We start from the raw sequence: 17690 nt of genomic DNA, 5'->3' as shown, positions 1-17690 counted from the left end.
GACACTAGTCTTTGATGTGTGCTCATCTGAGAGAAAACTTTGTCCAGAACTGTATTTACATTTGTTCAGTAAGTATTACTGCAAGAGGGCTTATGAGTGTAGGGAACATATGGAGAGGCTGGCAGGCATGGATTCCCTGGTGTGGTGGTTAGAGACTTTGCTCTGAAAAGGCAAGCTTTGAAAATTCATTTGAACACTATAAAATAGACAACTAGTATGCCAAGTAAATCTGTATTTTAAAAAGTATTACTATTGTGAAAATGAATAAAATATTTAAAGAACAAATGCAACTTTGCAATTTAAATAAGTATTCTATAAGTCTATATCATAGTCTAACATTGCAAGCTAAATTAATTCTCAGCCTTTTCACATAATGACTATGTCAAATCTAACAAGTTTCTTTGAATTATTTTTTTAGTATCTGGGCTCCCCCACCTTTACTTATTTATTATTTATTGTACTATTTGCTCTTTAAAATTCTGAAAAATTTTCTCATTCCATAATGACAGCAATTCCCTTCCTCAAGGGTTCTTTCCATTGTAAGATGTCCTTCAGTTAGCCTAAGGTTCATCCACAATCCATCAAAATCACTGAGACAAATTTTAACAAATTTCAGTGGATGTTACAGCATGTGTTGGAAATGTGTAGCTAACTTCTAGCTCCTCTATCCTGACCATGTTTAAACCAATTTAAAATATCATTTACACTGAAATACTTGATGAATCACAGACTGCATGTGTTTAGATTTCTTTATCAATGTAAAATATAAAATGACAGCTAAATATATTTTATTGAACTTAGCTACCATTGCAACTATTTCAACTCCTGGATATAAAAGTCATGACTATTCTCTCTGTAAAACTTGGATTTATATGTTACATATATGTATGTGTGTGTGCATATTCTAGTATACATTATTATCAAAAGGAGGTCTAAGCAGAACCTCCATCCTAAGAATCACAGAATCATAAAGGCTGGAAAGGAGTCCAAAGTAATCACAACCTTCAAACGAATACCAGCATACACAATCAGCTATATCACTAAGTGCCACATCTACTCTTTTTTGAATGCTTCCAGGAATGATGACTCCACCACTTGCTGGGAACCTTGCTCCAATACTTGACCACTCTTTCAGCAAATAAATTTTCCCAATATTCAATCTGAATCTCCCTTAGTGCAACTTGAGGCTATTGCCCCATGTCCTGTCTCTAGTTGCCTGCATAGTGATAAAGGATTAGCAGAATGCTGGGGATTTTAGAGCCTTTTTTCCTCATTGTCTATTAGCAACGCCAGTCATTCTTTTGGTACCCAATCCTCTGAGATGGAGAAGGGATGGGGAACACAACAAAACCCCCATAATCCAAGGAATTAGAATGTCCAGGAAAAGGCAACATTGCTAGTGAAGTGTCTTATGAGGACTGGCTGAAAGAGCTGGGGAAAAGGAGGCTCAGGGGAGACCTTATCACTCTCTACAACTACCTGAAAGAAGGTTGTAGCCATGTGGGGGTTGGTCTCTTCTCTAAATGAAGTTGGACATTTTTTAGATGATCTCAGAAAAAGTTATTTTATTTAGAAAAAGTAAATTAGATGTAAACTGCAAGCAAAATAATTATTTTTAAAAGATTGATCTCTAGTTATATCAAATTTGCATTCCAAAATAAAGGATGAACACATTCATGAATATTAGACTTCTAGAAGAAAACTGAAGCAAATGAAGTCATTAGTCATTTGAACATCTATTTCTGTGTGGGAGATCACTTTATGCAAGCATGAGGAATATGCACATCACCTGGAGAAGCACAGTATCTAATGCTACAGCTCCTACCTGTGTGTCATAAAGAAACCACTGCAGTGGTGACTCACAATGGAAATGAAAGATTCCACAGAAAGAGCTATTACAAATGATTATTATAAATTATCAGAATGGTACTACCCATAGGATTTAACTTTTTGCATGTGTTATATTTCTTCTGTAGCACTCTAGAAAACAATCACCATCACCCCCTTGTTTTCAGGAAGTTACTGTTCTTGGCTTTATTTTAGAACACTTTTTAAAAATGTTTCAAGTTAATTTTGGTCAGGTGACCTGTTTCCTTTTACCTCATTTTCTATTCTGTTCTGTTCTATTTTATGTTGTTCTATTCTATTCTGTGCTATTCTATTCTATTCTATTTTCACAACATCCTTTAAACGACTTTAGTATCTGACTGCCTTCCAAAAATGCACTAACTGATGTTACTAACATCTGTCATGTGTAGTTGATTTTCCCTCTCATCTTCTCTGCAGGGACAGGATGAGAGAGAAAATGAACCACACATTGTGTGTGCAATGTAGTGTTATATGCATATGCATTATGATAGAGTCTTTAATTACATGCTCTCATCTTGTTTTCCCACAGGACCCCTGCCTCATTCAGTGCACAGGACAAACACATGTGAGAGATTTCAGAGTGCATAGGCAGCCACCAGTTTAGCAGTTCCTGACATGTTTTTTTTCATCTGATCTGGTGCTTTTAAATGTATGTTTCCTCTTCTCATGTCCTTTTTTTTCATCTTCACATATTGTTGGTATTTTCTATAGAAAGAATAGCAAGAGGGTACTCATAAGAAAATTAAATAGTAGTAAGGTATTTATTAGACCTGAGAACAATGCACAGTTAATTCCTCAAGCCTCAGTACACCTTTACATATAATCCCAAAGTGGGATTCAGGAAGAAAAAACAGGGGATGTTTTTCCCACCTGCTCCACCCTGCCTGAAAATTGAGGTATGTAATTATGAATCTGTGAAGTTGGAGGAAGCAAGAATGCTGCTAGTATGGAGGCTTTGAAAGAGATACTTGCATGCTTCCACTTGGCTTGAACTTTTCATGTATCTGTGTCATCCAAAATCATACCTTTTGCAAGTAACCAGTTAGAGCTAATTTGGAGTCCTCTCTGTTACCATCTGGTACATGATATGCCCAACTCTTCACATTAAATTACATTATAAACTTGCACAAATAATCTCTCAAAATGCTTATTATCTTGGAATCAAAATGTTAAGAATTATTATTTGTAATCTTGGGGTTTTTTCCCCCCAATGAAGACTTTTTGCTTATTCCTAATCAATGAGTTGATATTTTTGTGGGTTGGTTTTTTCTTTTTTTTCTTTTTGTTTTGCTTACAATACGTGAGTGTGTAATGACAAGAACACTGAAGATAAAACATAAATATCATGCATTCTTTTCCTTTTTCTACATACATCTTAGTTCCAACTCCTTTTAAGTACAATATGCTTCCATATTTTACAGCAGGTAACTATTTTGTCATTTCAGAATGCTTCCAGAACCACTTTTGACTGACTGTCATAAAGATTTGTCTAAATGAAAGCAGACATAGTTTTCTTTTAATTAAATAATATTGTTTTTAATTAGATAAGATTTTCTTTTTATCTGTTGATAGAAACTTTGTAGTTTCACGGATATTATTGCTGATTTATAGAGGTAAAAGTTTCCCCTCTGCTGCTGTGTGCAGTCGTTTCCTACAAAAATGGGCATGGATGCTGGCTTGTGTGCATGTTTTGCAAGTAGTTGCCTACAGTAGTAGATTAACTCCATCTGTTAGTCCACAGGCAGGGCCATTTGAATTTTGCCTGTGAAATCTGAACCCAGGCTAAAGAGGGAGTCTGAACTCAAACCTTTTTTTAACTTCAGATTGTCTGAGCCAATATAAATGTATTGCACCATGGAAAGGAGCCCTTTTAAATCCACTTCAGACCAAACTTGGAAATGTTTGAACAGCTTAAAGCTTTTAACCTTGAATCTCATTGTAGCTTAATGGGGTGTTTTTGTTTGTTTGGGGATATTTTTATTCTTGGTGGGTGAGGAGGGTATCCAGATTTTCCTTTTAAGCTATGGATCTTTGATCTCTGCTTCTTTGCAGTGATTTCACTGCTTGTTCCAGCTGCAGTACACCTATCTTGTGAAGCAAAGTGCAAAATTGCACTGCTTGTACATGTGGCTCACTATAACAAAATTGAAGAACATACATTTGCACTGGAAGGTTTTCAGTTCATAAAAGGTCAAGTGTAAATTTTTAAAGCCCCAACACATCTAAATCCAGGCCTTTGGGAGAAATATGTTTTCTACCTGGATTGTATATCTGTCCTCATACCAAGAAGTCTGAGTGTCTGTTCCAGAATGTTTGAATGCAGTGCAAACAAGTATCAAAGCAAATATTACATGTCTGTTAATGAACATTTTCAGAGCAGTTATGTGATGTTTGACAGGATTTTTCTTTTGCTGAGTAAATCCCCTCCAAATGTTCATGAGTGTTAGCTTAGAAGTATATAGTGACATACATACCATAAACACAGCTGTTCCAGGGAAAATGTATTTCACAGGTCCAACACTGAGGATTTCTGTTTGATATTTCAAAAAAAGTTTCAAAAAGCATTCATGATGCTATGAAGACCTCATTCCTGCTTTACAGAGAGTAGAACTGCATGCCTGTTTGATGGCCAATTATCTGAGATGAGTGAAGAGGAATTTTGGCTAACTGTGAAGAGAACAGAGGAGCCCTTTCTGCCTTTTGATGTGGTGTGTGTGGTGTCTAGAAGGGGGGCAGGCAGAGAGCAGGGGGAAGCTTTGCTATCCAGCCCTCTTTTTCATTCCCCAAAGCAATTTGGGATTTTCTGTTTCTGTCACCACTCTTATCAGTACAAATGTACACATATCAGCACTCTAACAAAAACTACAGACATGCATACTCCCTGCCAATCCCACAAATCTCCCTGTCCAGTCTAATAATTACAAGGTATTCCAAAGAAATACCTGGATTACAAAGGAGCTGGTATATCATCCTGTATTATCTCTTGCTGCAGGGTGTGAGTTTAAAAGACAGCATTGCCATAGTTTTTGATACTTTATTACTTGCATTTATTTTAACCTATTTCAAATGTGTTCTGTGTCAGTAGTATGCTTATACTGCAGCTTTTACTGGAAGAGGAACACACTGCTGTTGACAGGCATATGTGGTAGTACAATAGATCTTATGCTGAGTCTCCTTGCTTCCCTATTTCCTTTAAAAAATTCTTCTCTCTCAATTTTGGTGACTTAAAGTTCATCTTTGCATAGAAAGTTAGAAATAATTTTGCTAAAACCACATTTCTTTCATACATATCCCACAGATACGGGGAAAAACATACTGCATCCATTATTTTCAAGAAAATAGAATCTATTCCTCCTGTATTCCTGTTTGGAAGTCTGGAAATTTCATTTATTTTAAGAAAGCAAAGACTTGTAGGTAACAAGTTAGATTTCAAAGTTAATTGTCTTCTGGATTATTCAACAGGTTCACACTATTTAAATGTAATTTTTTTCTCAGCATCAGGGTCATATCATAGCAGAGCCTTTTCTTTTTAGCCCCTTTAGTATAAACTGTAAAATGCCTCCAGTACCTCTCAGTTTCATCCTTCTAGTCAGTTTTTTGAGTTTAACATCAGAAAATAATAGAATATAAGAAAGTAAATTAAATGGCACAGAAAGGCTCAGCCATGATTGAAGTTACTTGAACTCCTGATGCTTTCAGCATGTTACACTGACAGGCACAAACCAACATCACATACATCTTATTATTTAAATCATTACTAAAATTGACAAGGCCTGATGTTGCTTCATCTGTCCAGATATGTGTGCATATAATAATAAATTCTAAACTCACCTCTTATGTAGCACTTTTCATCCACAGAGCTCAAAGCTCTTAAATGGGAATAATCAGATAACTGATTTGCTCTAGTGACCCAGCAAATCAGCGACATAAGGTAGAATTGGACTTTAATTCAGACCCATGATGACCACATGAATGTATCTCACTGATCTGGTGATAATACTGTAATGAGAATTCAGCAATATTTATAAGCCTTTTATACCTTTTATGTTGCTAGATTTACTGCCTTTGTAAAGATTCACATGACCGTGTGCCTTTTTTTTGCCATCTTTTTTTTTTTTTTTAGTAAGAGAGAGAAACAGACATTATTAGAGAGCCCATATTTAGCCAAAGAAAATTTTTAGTTTGGCAAGATTTTTGTAAAGTATTTTACTGCTTCATTCAATAATGTCTCAAGTATTGTCTATGCTACGTCTTATCTCTTAATATTAATTTTTTTTCTGGGTACATATCTTAGACACTGACTTGCAAACACTTATTTGTATCACTTTAGTACAGACTTTTGAATAAATATTATTGTGTATTTTCTAAATTAACTTAATCTAATGATGCCTTGAAAATAATCTTTGTAATTTCAGTATTCTTCAATTAATTTATTTTCAGTATGTTGCACACAGAGAATTTGTTGGTGTTTGGCTTTTTCTAAATCTTAAATATTTCACCAAAATTAATATTGGCTCACAACAATTGAAAGAATGAGTAAGGTACAGTTACAGATCTGGGCTATATTGCTATCTTCATGTAGAGAGTTGCACATTCAGTTAAATTTCAGAAACCTAGAAGTTAGTTCTAGATTTTTTTCTAGAGTAGCTGAAAGCAGAGTAAGCCTGTTTAGTAGTCTTAAATATTTTCTGTTAATATGCTCAGTAAGTCATAGGTTGTAAACATTTTTATCTTACTAGTTTGATTCTTAAAATATATTTTAATAAAACCACACTCTTTTACACATCAGCAAATATCCTCTACAGTTAAATTTTATTGCTTCAACAAAGAATGCATCATGATTAAAGAAGGGTATGAAATTTCACTCTTCAAAGTTCACAGTTTGACTTGTATTCAACCCACTCAACAAAGTATGTGGTTGTAATGCAATTCAAACTGCTGTATTTTCTATTTAGATCATAATGGTATTCAGTCCAAACTACTACAGATGGAATTGGAACATCAGTGCATGCAGTTTGGATCCTTTGTTAAACAAATTCAAATGTTCAATATCTGAGCCACAGTACTGCTTAAATGTGTTTATTCACTCTTAAACAGTGCTAAGAGGGAATTTTACTACTGTCTTCAGCTTCCTAATGGGAGGTTACAGAGACGACCTACCAGACTCCTCTCTGAAGTGCAGAGTACAAGTGGCAGGCACAGGAAGCTTTGAATAAATATTAGTGAAAAATTTGAAGCGATAGTGGTTAGAAGAAGAAGAAGAAGGGGAGAGTTAGCACAGATTGTTCTCTTAAAGTTTCTTAGTGGTTTTTGGTTGGTTTTTTTTGTTTCTTTTTATTTTGTTTTGCTTGGTTTGGTTTGGTTTGCTTTGGGATTATGTTTTTATTTAATGGCATAGAAATTTATGATTGTATCAATAAATATCATTGACATAAATATGCGTATTTATGGCAACCAGTGAACAATTTAGCCTGAATGTGAATATTCTTCCCACACACATTCTACTTCTGAAGACTAGGTTCTCAGCTTATGATTTCATCTTTGAATGTGTTTATTCAGATGCAATGAAGATCACTTTCTGTTATTTTAACATCATCATTACCTAAAGCAGCAGTCCTTTAGGCTGTGCCAGTTTCTATTCAGAATAGATAATGTCCCTCACTTTGAAGGATTTACTAATACTTTCCCATAATTTTAAGTAGAAAATTATCTATGCATTGGTAGTTGTCAAGATAGATAGGTAGATAGATAAACCCTCTCTGAAATCAGTGTCCAAATTTGAAAGATGTTACTGAGGTATACAAGTATTTACAGGAACCAATTAAGTATTTGAGGTACGTTTCTGAGTCCAGAACAGTAAAGAGAAGTTTTATTATTGATTTTTGTTGGAAGAAAAATCAAAGCTTGAAGGGACCAGTTTGAACTAGTTAAATGGCAAAAGAGAAGCCTCTCTTTTCTCCCTCAAACAATTCCCTAATAAAACATTAAGTATTTCCAGATCAGGTGGTATAATAAGAAAGCAGATGAGTAGAAAAACACTTTGAATTTCAGGGCATTTTAAAATTATCCTTCATCTTGTTTTAATTCAGTTTTGAACATATCTTTCTAAATTACTCCTATTTTTGCAGAATACTGTAAGCATTTCCATTGCCATCCCAATGAGGAAAGATGATATCCTTGTAACACTCCACACTTATTGATACAGAAAGGATGAAATACTTTGAAATTCTCTAGCATTCGATTTTCAATTGTTTTCTCTGACATATTAAGTGATTAATCTAATTACATTTACTGCACCAACATTTTATGGTTGATAATGTGCCAACGGAAACACTGCATCTTAAAAATAAGATATAAAAAAATTAGAGTGCAAAATCACAGCTATTGGTGTCTTTACCACGTATGTTAAATCTGTCCCTTCTCCCAGCTGGTCCATCCTGGATCATAGGTTTCTAAAATTTAAATTTTTATTGCTACTTTCTTTTTTATTTACCTGCAGAGCACTGCAAGGCTGTTAGGGTTTTGTCGGTTGGTATTTTTGTTCAATTGGATTTCTTCATAGAAGTTTGGTTGTATTGATGCAAACATGCATAATACAACTCAAGGAAGGGGATTGGTCATAAAATATTCGCCTCTCCAGCAGCTGAGAGTCAATGGTACTTGGACTGAGTAGCAAATATTATAAAAAGAAATTATTAAGATGGGGTCAGCTGACAAACAATGCATTCAAATTAATAATGCCATTTGCTGGAGAAGGAGAAAAGTTTTCTACATACATGTTTGCAGGACAAGGGCTTCTAGAAGCATGTAAGTAATAGAATATAGTTTGTGCATTAAAATTAGGAAAGGGCACATTTTTCTTTCCTTAATCAGGTCTCTTATGACTGTGTCTTATCTGACATTTTTTGCCTGCATACTGATGAAAAGATGTGCACACTGTGTAGGAGTTTGCTTCCTTATCTTAGAGTCTTCTGTCATCAAAGGCTTGCAATCCACTGCAGAGTATATTGTACCATTATTTGTCAGCAACTTATCAAAAAAAATATGAACACTGTTTTTTTAGATGTAAATTCTAATTCATTGCCATTACCATCTGTCTTCTCTGCATGACAAGGATTTCCATGACAAGACAAGGAGCCACTGTTTCCAGGAGGCTCCATGAGGTAAAACCTCTATATAAAATTAAATAAATATTTATTTGAAGATATACAGTGCGCTAAGCAGGGATGTCTTATAGTGCCTTGGTTTTTAGAGACAACATGGTGATGGAACTTGTCATTTTTCTCAGCATCTAAAGAAGTTTTCAGTAACATACTAAAAGCAAGGCCTCTTATAAATCCCTTGATTTAACAAATTACACAAGGGATTTACTACTGCCAACCTGTATAATGAAACAAAGCATGCTGTGGTCAGGGTTTGACAAATGAAAACAAATTAAGCAAATAAGAATTCATAGTTAATTTGAATTTTATATTCTGAGCTCAACTAATTTTACAAGGAAACAAGTTTTCCAACTTTCCTAACAGAGTCTGGGGGATAATAAGATATTGGGGTATTTTGTGTTAACTTTTAAATTATCCATCTCTAAAGAGTACAAAACTAGAATGCAATCTTAAACTTGAGATGCTATCTGTCCTTGGAGTATGCGTATCATTAATTTTAACGGAAATTGCACATATGCATTAAGAGAAATATAGACCCCACCTCCTTCAGCTTCTCATTTTGTAACACAGTAAATGCTGAGCCATATGGTATCTTTTAATGGAATACACATTTCATCATCTCTGTTCATTTATATAGATTTCCTAAGATGTAGCTTAAAAGTGAACACATCAGAATACATTTGTTAAAGAGGAAATTCACTACTAGTTCTAGGCATAAATTTAAGGAACGCTTTTAATGACTAAAATATTTGTAAACTGTGCTACACTTATTTTATATAGTGAATCTGTGTTTGTTGCTAGACTCCTAATATTAGAAAGACTCATTTGCATTTTAGTAGAAACACTAAAAGTACTTTTTTATGTTTCAAGTTTATTCTGAACTGCTGTTTTGGACTGCCATCCTTCATTACAGGCATGGACTGAAAAAGTCTTAGAAATTATATTAGATATCATCTTTGGGAAATTGCTTTTAAGCAGATAGGCTGTGTCATCAGGATGAAGTACCACATGTTGTTAATTATACATGGTTCAAGTTCTAAAATTTAATCAGATGCAGATTCAAACCCATGTCTTGGTTTGTTATCACAAGAGGGTACTTCTTAGGTGGACGTGTACCTTTCTTGTGCTTCCAAAGATATGCTGTACATGGTTGTCTTCATCGGGGGAGCTTTTGTGACCCTTCAATGGCAGTAGTCTCTGCTTCATAGCAGAGCGAAAAAATATAGGGAAAGTTTGAGAGATCCTTCAGAAACAGTCTCTGCTGATGCTCACAGAGATCACAGCATTAGGTATTTGCTACAGAAAGAAACAATAATGAGACTATTATTATCATAGTGCCTTTAGCACTGGCGATCACTGAAGCCATTGTAAATGGCCTTAGAAAACATAGCTAGTGGAAACTTCCACAGAATTCAAAGTCAGAATCCATGTTGCATTCCTAGCAAATCAAAATATCTCAACAATGTTCCAAAAATTTTTTGAAACTTCACCTAACATGTCTGTGAATTATATCATCAGACTTTAGATGTGAAACACTTTACCAAATGTCCTGTGTGTAAATTATGTATTTTAAACAAGCTAGTACTTTTCATTCAAGTACTCTGGTTTCTCTCTGATTCAATAAATCTTATTATGATTAATGGATTCTGTCTAATGTCCCAAAGACAACCCCAGAGAAAACAAATCTGCACAACCTCTAAGGGGACTGGCTGAAGTGTAAAGCCTGAGCACTGGATTGCACACACCTCTCAGGCTTTGTCAATGATCAGGGACAAAGATATCTGCTCCCTAGGAATTTTGTTTCTCTCAGGATGCAAGTATTACACAATATACATTCATTTTTCGAAAACCAGGAGCCTTTTTCACTGCCAAATCTGAGTCATCAACATTTTTAAAAATATTATTTTCATTGTGGTCCATTACATTGAAATCCTGGACAAAACTCAAATTCAGCATTATCTTATTATCAAACACAGCTCATATTTAAAAATTGTAGCTGTACTTTATTTAAAGAAAGGAAATATCTATAAGAGAAAAAAATATCATGGTTATTTGAAAATAGCAGATTAATGATATATGCCTCTTAGGACCACCTCATTTCTAGCACAAAAAATAATGGTTTTTGGCAAAATACTGAACTAAAATCATCATCAAAACATCATTCAGAAAACAAGGTTTTCTGTGAAATAGGTGGAGTCATTTGGCAGAGAGCCAACTAAAAAACTCTGATGTCAATACCAAAACAGAGAGCAAACTCAGTCAACAATTTACAGGAATTCTTTTTAGTGTCTCACATATGAATAATCTATGTATATAATTCTGCATCTTATAAACACATTGGTATTTTTCTCAGTATTGAAACCAATCTAAGATTTTAAGAACACCAGTACAGTGAGAACTATATGCAATAAGAGGAACTACCCTGATGGTTTCTGTAATGGATCACCTGAAGAATGTTTGAGAGATGAGATGTAAATTACGTAGTTTTAAAAAGGCATGGCCACAACCTTTTTCTTAAAAAAGTCTCCCAAACCAAGCACTTTAAGGATTCCTTGTTTCCTACTCTAACAGTTTCTGCTCCTCATTTCATTGCAACATTAGTACCATAATTGAATCATTTAGGTTAAAAATGACCCTTTAAATCATCAAGTGCAACCATAAATCCTATATTGCAAATTCACCTCCAAACCATGTCCCTAACCATCACATCTCCATGTCTTTTAAATACCTCCAGGGTTGGTGACTCAACTGTCTCCCTGGCAGCCTTTTCTAATGCTTGATACTCCTTTCAGTGAAGAAAACTTTGCTAAGATCCAACCTTTACCTCCCCTGGTGCAACTTGAGTATACTTCTCCTTTTCATTCACTTGCTACTTGGAAGACACCCATCTGACTACAAGCTCAAAAATATTAGCAGAAAACACCATACAGAGTTAGGTCATAAATGTCTGATTCAGTTTTCCATTTACATGACTGAAATGAAATCAAATTCCTCACTAAGAAAAATGCTTCCAAATTAAATACTAATGAATTTTTCAGTCAAAATATACTGAAAAACACAGATGAAAATCTGACCCTCAGCTTTCCTGACTAATAAGAAGAGTTCAGAAACCTGCAGTATATCTCCTCCACAGCAAAAAATAAGTGCCTAAGAGCATGATATTTGGAAAATATTAGGGTGGTTAAAAAGCCTCAGACAGTCATGTGAATTAGAGAAAGCTCAAAGGGAGTTGTACAAGTAAAGAGAAAATCCAATCAAACTCCAAGTAAGAGTTTCAGCTATTGAAAAAAAGAAAATGGACTTTCAGGTGGGGACTATTGAAGAAAAACCCCACATAATGGGCAATTTGTGATTAGGAAGGACAGGAGAAAAACAGGAGGTACGAAACAAATGCATGGAAGATGACACTGGAGACATGTTTAGAAATAGTTTATTTATGAAATTATCTCATTCAGTAAGGCAGGCAGTGAAAGTGACAGTGTTTACTGCTGTGTATTCCTTGGCTGAGTTTAACAGGCAACTCTCTGATTAACAGCAGTTTGACAATGGGATTTCTGTAGTATGACATTTTCAGTAGAACTACAGATTTATGTTCTAAAAAACTGCTATTCAAAGCAAGCTATCACATATGAAAAAGAGAAAGCAATTTTATTATGGGAGGGTTTTTTTATTGTCCTGCTGGATGCTCAGTCATAAAAAGTTAGCACAGTCCAAGTGTAAATCCACTCCCTTTTTTTTTTAGTTAATATTTAAGTTGCCTATCTCACAATTTCATTTGTTTTAAAACACTATTGTGATCAACCAGATGTATGAACATACACGATTTAACATTACGCAAACCACTTCATATTTGAAATCACTATTTTTAGGACAAAAATGAAGGTATCCAGGAATAGACTATAATGAAACAAAATGCTCAGTGAAAACTCGGAGTGTTTTACTTCTTGATTTACAGGTTTTGGTACAGGCCTGCAAATGCTAGACATCTGCACTGTATTATTTTCTGAAGAAGTAACTAAAATTGTTGATGAAGTTGAACTTCACATTCACTTTAAGTTTCCCAAAGCAGTGAAACTCTGCCAATTTCTGAATTTTAGCCAGATGTGATATGTGGCTTGCCCCCAGGATCTGATGGATTTCCCACTGGCAGGTTTAATACAGCCAAGAACCTATTTCTGCTATGTGTTTGGAGAATCCAACATGTTCCAATCCAGAATTTTAAATGTACTGAACAATTTATTGCTTGTGATATCTTTATCTTGCTCCTTACTCAGAAGAATGACTGGGACAAGAAGAATGCCATCTCTCCTTACTTAAGGTAAAAAAGGGAAGGTGAAAAAGTGGGACTAGGTTAGGTCAGAGCACACTTGGTGCACTATCTCATTCATGGATAAAATGTTCTCAGCAGTTTATTACTGTGTCACATTTCAACAGCAAAACACCTCGGCCTATCTATTTAAAAGCACCTTGCAGTGCTGAAAGACAGACAAACCCAAACACTTAGTGCTTTCTGAGGGCTTAAGAACATGAAGGAGCTGTGTGTCACACTGGAGGAAGAAAGGATGTGTTGTCTCCTTTTAAAATGTTGTATGTGGTAAAGCTACTGGCCTGATACTGGAGCAAAACTTTTCTGATAGTCTTATCAGTCGTGGTAAGAGCCGGCCTGAAACATTTGTATTTTATTTGTGTGCCATAACATCCAAGGACAGGAATCAATGAAAAGGATTTTGTTGTGCTAGACATCATTTTAGCATGGGACAAACGTGTAAAATGTTATTTTTCAGACTGGGATTCCTTTTGTTCCAAATCGTGATACACTGGCAAGTGATAAATCAACACAAACATACCACAGCCCTCATTAGCATATAACATTTCATTTTTAGGATGATCTACAGCCCTAAAATGGAATAAATAGAAACAGAATGCATAGGTAAATGAATGCTTTATATCCATAGAAGTCTAACATGCATTTAAAAAAGAAGACCCAAACCATACATACCACATTGAACACATGTTACTATTAGCATTCTCTCTAGAGTCAAACCTACCACAGCAACATTTAAATGTTTCCATGCATTTCATGAGGTTATAGCCCAAAGACAGCATTGTACTGGGAGGCAGAAGGCAGAGGTTCTGTAACTAGGTGCTATCCTTCTGAGGCCTTTTGTCAAAGGAGGGAGAAATTGGCTAGAGTGATCCTGTGGTAGATAATGTCATTCCAAACTGAGATGGCTTCTTGGGAAAGTAGGCAGTTTTTGTAAGAGCTGTTAGAGGGGCACAAAGGGGCTGAAAAAGAAAGCGAAGGTAACAGTGCATTCATGACCACTGCCTGCTTAGTAGAGAGGCTGAGTCAGGCACTGTCATGTCTGCTGAAAATGAACCTCATGGCCCTTCCCTGCATCATTCGTCCAGCTGGTGACAAAATCTTTTCCCAGAAAAGGAAAGACACAGAGTTCAGGCAATGTGCTGATGACAGAACAGAGCAAGTGAAGAGGCAGGCTCAGTTATAGCTCATCAAGGGCTTTCTCTGTTTTCTCCTTTTCTTCTTAATATCATTCTGAAAGTAGACCACAGACATGGTAGTTTGCATGGTTTAGCTCTGCATGAGAAATTGTAGTCTCTTTGATTCTGTTACATAAACCAAACCATATGTTGGAGAAAGTAGTAAGAAAGGGAGGGAAGGCACCATAGAAGGCAGGCCAGACTGGCTCAGCAATGTGCATTCCCTGAAAAACTTGCATCCAAACTGACAGAAAATCATACATTAATCTGCAAACCTCTGTCACTATGAGGTCTAAAAAGCAACTTATCGTGTCTCAAATATAACATAATTCAAGGTCTAAAATAAATAGATTTGGTAGATTATCAACCACAAATATTTATATATACATTAGTCTGGCCTGCGAAAATAGCATGGAAATTGTATATGATGAAAATCATTTTATAGGTAGACAAAATTAGTTTTGTGGTGCAGTGTTGCCATAATTACCCTTTATGGCAGTGGAAGTGCTGTTTAGGTAATTGGCAGTAAGGAATAAATACCCAATAGTCTTAAGCTAAAAACAAGTTGTTCAAAGAGAAGTGCCTCACTGGATACTGCCAATGCCAGTAACATTTGCTAAAATATTAAAATAATCTCTGCCAGACAGAAAGATCATCTAATGGAAAGCCTGTTTGGACATAATACAAGAGCTGCAATTCATATCTTGAATAAGAATCAGAAATTAATTTTCATTCTGAAGCATTTTGCAAATTAGTCTCTAGCTATTCAGCTAGAAAACACCAAATGTTCTGTTCCTTGACATAAATAGCTTTGTATTATTGAAATTGAAATTTACTTCTATTGACTGTTACCTTAATAACCAGTAACTTAAGAAAATAGCTAAATTGTTAAAACTAAGGGGAAAATTTTGTTTGTGCAATGATGGGTAAATAAGAAGCCGGACAACAAATATAAGAACCACACTGGCCTTTGCAAGCGGAGGATATTTAATTCACAAAATCACAGAACAGCACAGGTTGGAAGGGATCTCAGGGATCTTCTGGTCTAATGCCTCACAGGAAACAGTCTAGATGAAACCATCTTGAAAACATCTTGTGTTGGGAACTCTACCATGTCCCTAGGGATGTTGTTCAGGGAATGATTGTTATCACTATAAAATTTTTTTCTTATATTGAGATGAAACCTCTCTACATGCAGCTTGCACCCATTGTGCCCAGTCTTCTCCTCTGTCCTCTTTGTAGCTGTTCTTTACATTCTAGGATACTGTGATGAGGTGTCCCCAAACTTTCTGTGCTCCAAGGTGAGGTGATGCAGCTCCTTCAGTCTTTCCTCAGAGGACAGGTTCTCCAGCCCTTTGGTCACCTTCATGGACTCCTTTGGACCCTTTCCAGTCTGTCCATATCTGTCTTGAATTGTGGGGACCAGGACTGGAAGCAGAACCCCCAGAGCAGCATGAAAAGCAGAGTGGGAACATAAAGTTGGCAATTTCAGAAATTTGCATCATCATTGCAGAGGATGAAACTGGGACACAAAATGCATGGAGTTCAGTATAGAGGGGGACATATCTACAGCTCCTAGCTTCCTCCCTTTCTTTTCAAAGTCAGAAGGTTCATAAACAGACTCAGTTGAGTGGTAATAAAAACACATTCTTTTTCAAACACAGGACAACTGCTCAGGGTTGTTTGAATGAACCTGTTCATCAAAATGCATCTTCACAATGCAGGGAAGCAAAGACATCTCACAGGTGCCTTCATGACAGGCACAAATAGATTACCTGTGTTGCCTAACACACAATTTACACATGCTTGATTTGATTATTAATTTAAAAAATCTTTTGTACTTTACGAGTAAGAGTAAAATTAATTGTCTCTTGCATCTTTTCCTGAAATGTAAATTTCTAATTTGGACTTTTGCATATTAGGGCTTTTTTATTATTATGTCTTCCTTTTACTAGCTTTAAAATGCTGCCATTCACCAAACTTGGAAATTATCACAACAATCTAAACTTTCACATAGTAAAAATATTTATGCCCTGAGGCACAAAATATTTTGTCATTTGTTCAAAATCTCATTTAAATGATAAATATGATCAGCATTTAATCATTTCTTTAGAAAATAATATTAAGACATGCCAAATTTTCAATGAACTTATTCATACTGATTCTAATAAGCTGAACAACTTGTTTTGGCTGCAGTTATCTTTTTTCCATATGGAAGTGCTTCTACTAGCTTTTTTCCAGATTATGTGGTTGAGAGGAGGATGTGGAGAAAAGTCCTATGTTGTTTTTTGTGGCACAAATTCATTTTGAGGACTGAAACATGCTGTGTAAATTGCTCTCAGTAAGCCTGCACCCCGAGGGCATGTTTTGGCACTATCACAACTGAATCTGTACCTTAACAATGTGTCGAAATTCATGAAGCATTATAGCAGGTTTAAGGATGCAGACAGTTTACACAGAGCATGTGTCTGCAGAGACAGCATGCACCTCCTCTTAGGTGCACTGCACTACTGCCTCTTCTGCAGTGGCAATTTTAGCATGTTTAGGGTGGAAGACAAAGGTGATGCTACAGCAAAGAGACCACACAGAGCAGAGGAATGAAAAGAAAAATAACTACCAAAAAAAGAAAAAGTTTGTTTTCTAATTATCTAAACGAAGAGGGAAAAATAACTTCTATATCAAGCAAAAATAAAATTATTACCAAGAAAGAACCACAATTTAGGTGCAATATTGCAAACAGAATTTAAGTCCTTCTAAGGTTCAGCTCTAGAACATTAGTATTCCTTACTTCCGCATAGTTTTAAATACAAATTTTTACAATCCATTTTGTACTAAACCAGGGATATTATTGTGCACTCAGCTGGCAGCCTGAATGAGAACTATGCTACTGTCTGTTCTCACCTTTCATCCAGGATATTGGTCCTCCCTTCACAGACTCAATGCCCAATGGAGAAATTAGGACAGGAAATTTCCAATAAGAAAAATTTACTGTTGAACAAAGACTTTTCTATCCTATATGATGGCATTTGCACAGTCCTCAGAAGAAATTGAGATTTAAGTTGGTAAGACAAAAGGTAAATAATTTGCTTCCATACCCATCCTGGAATAGAGCATTACTGTGTCACCTCCTGTTCTCTTCTTAGGATTTTGAATTAT

Source organism: Melozone crissalis, unplaced genomic scaffold (genome assembly GCF_028551555.1).
Source record: "Melozone crissalis strain CALT ecotype California unplaced genomic scaffold, PUWL_Pcris_2 ptg000018l_1, whole genome shotgun sequence".
NCBI lineage: Eukaryota > Metazoa > Chordata > Aves > Passeriformes > Passerellidae > Melozone > Melozone crissalis.
Note: the sequence above shows the minus strand (reverse complement) of the source record.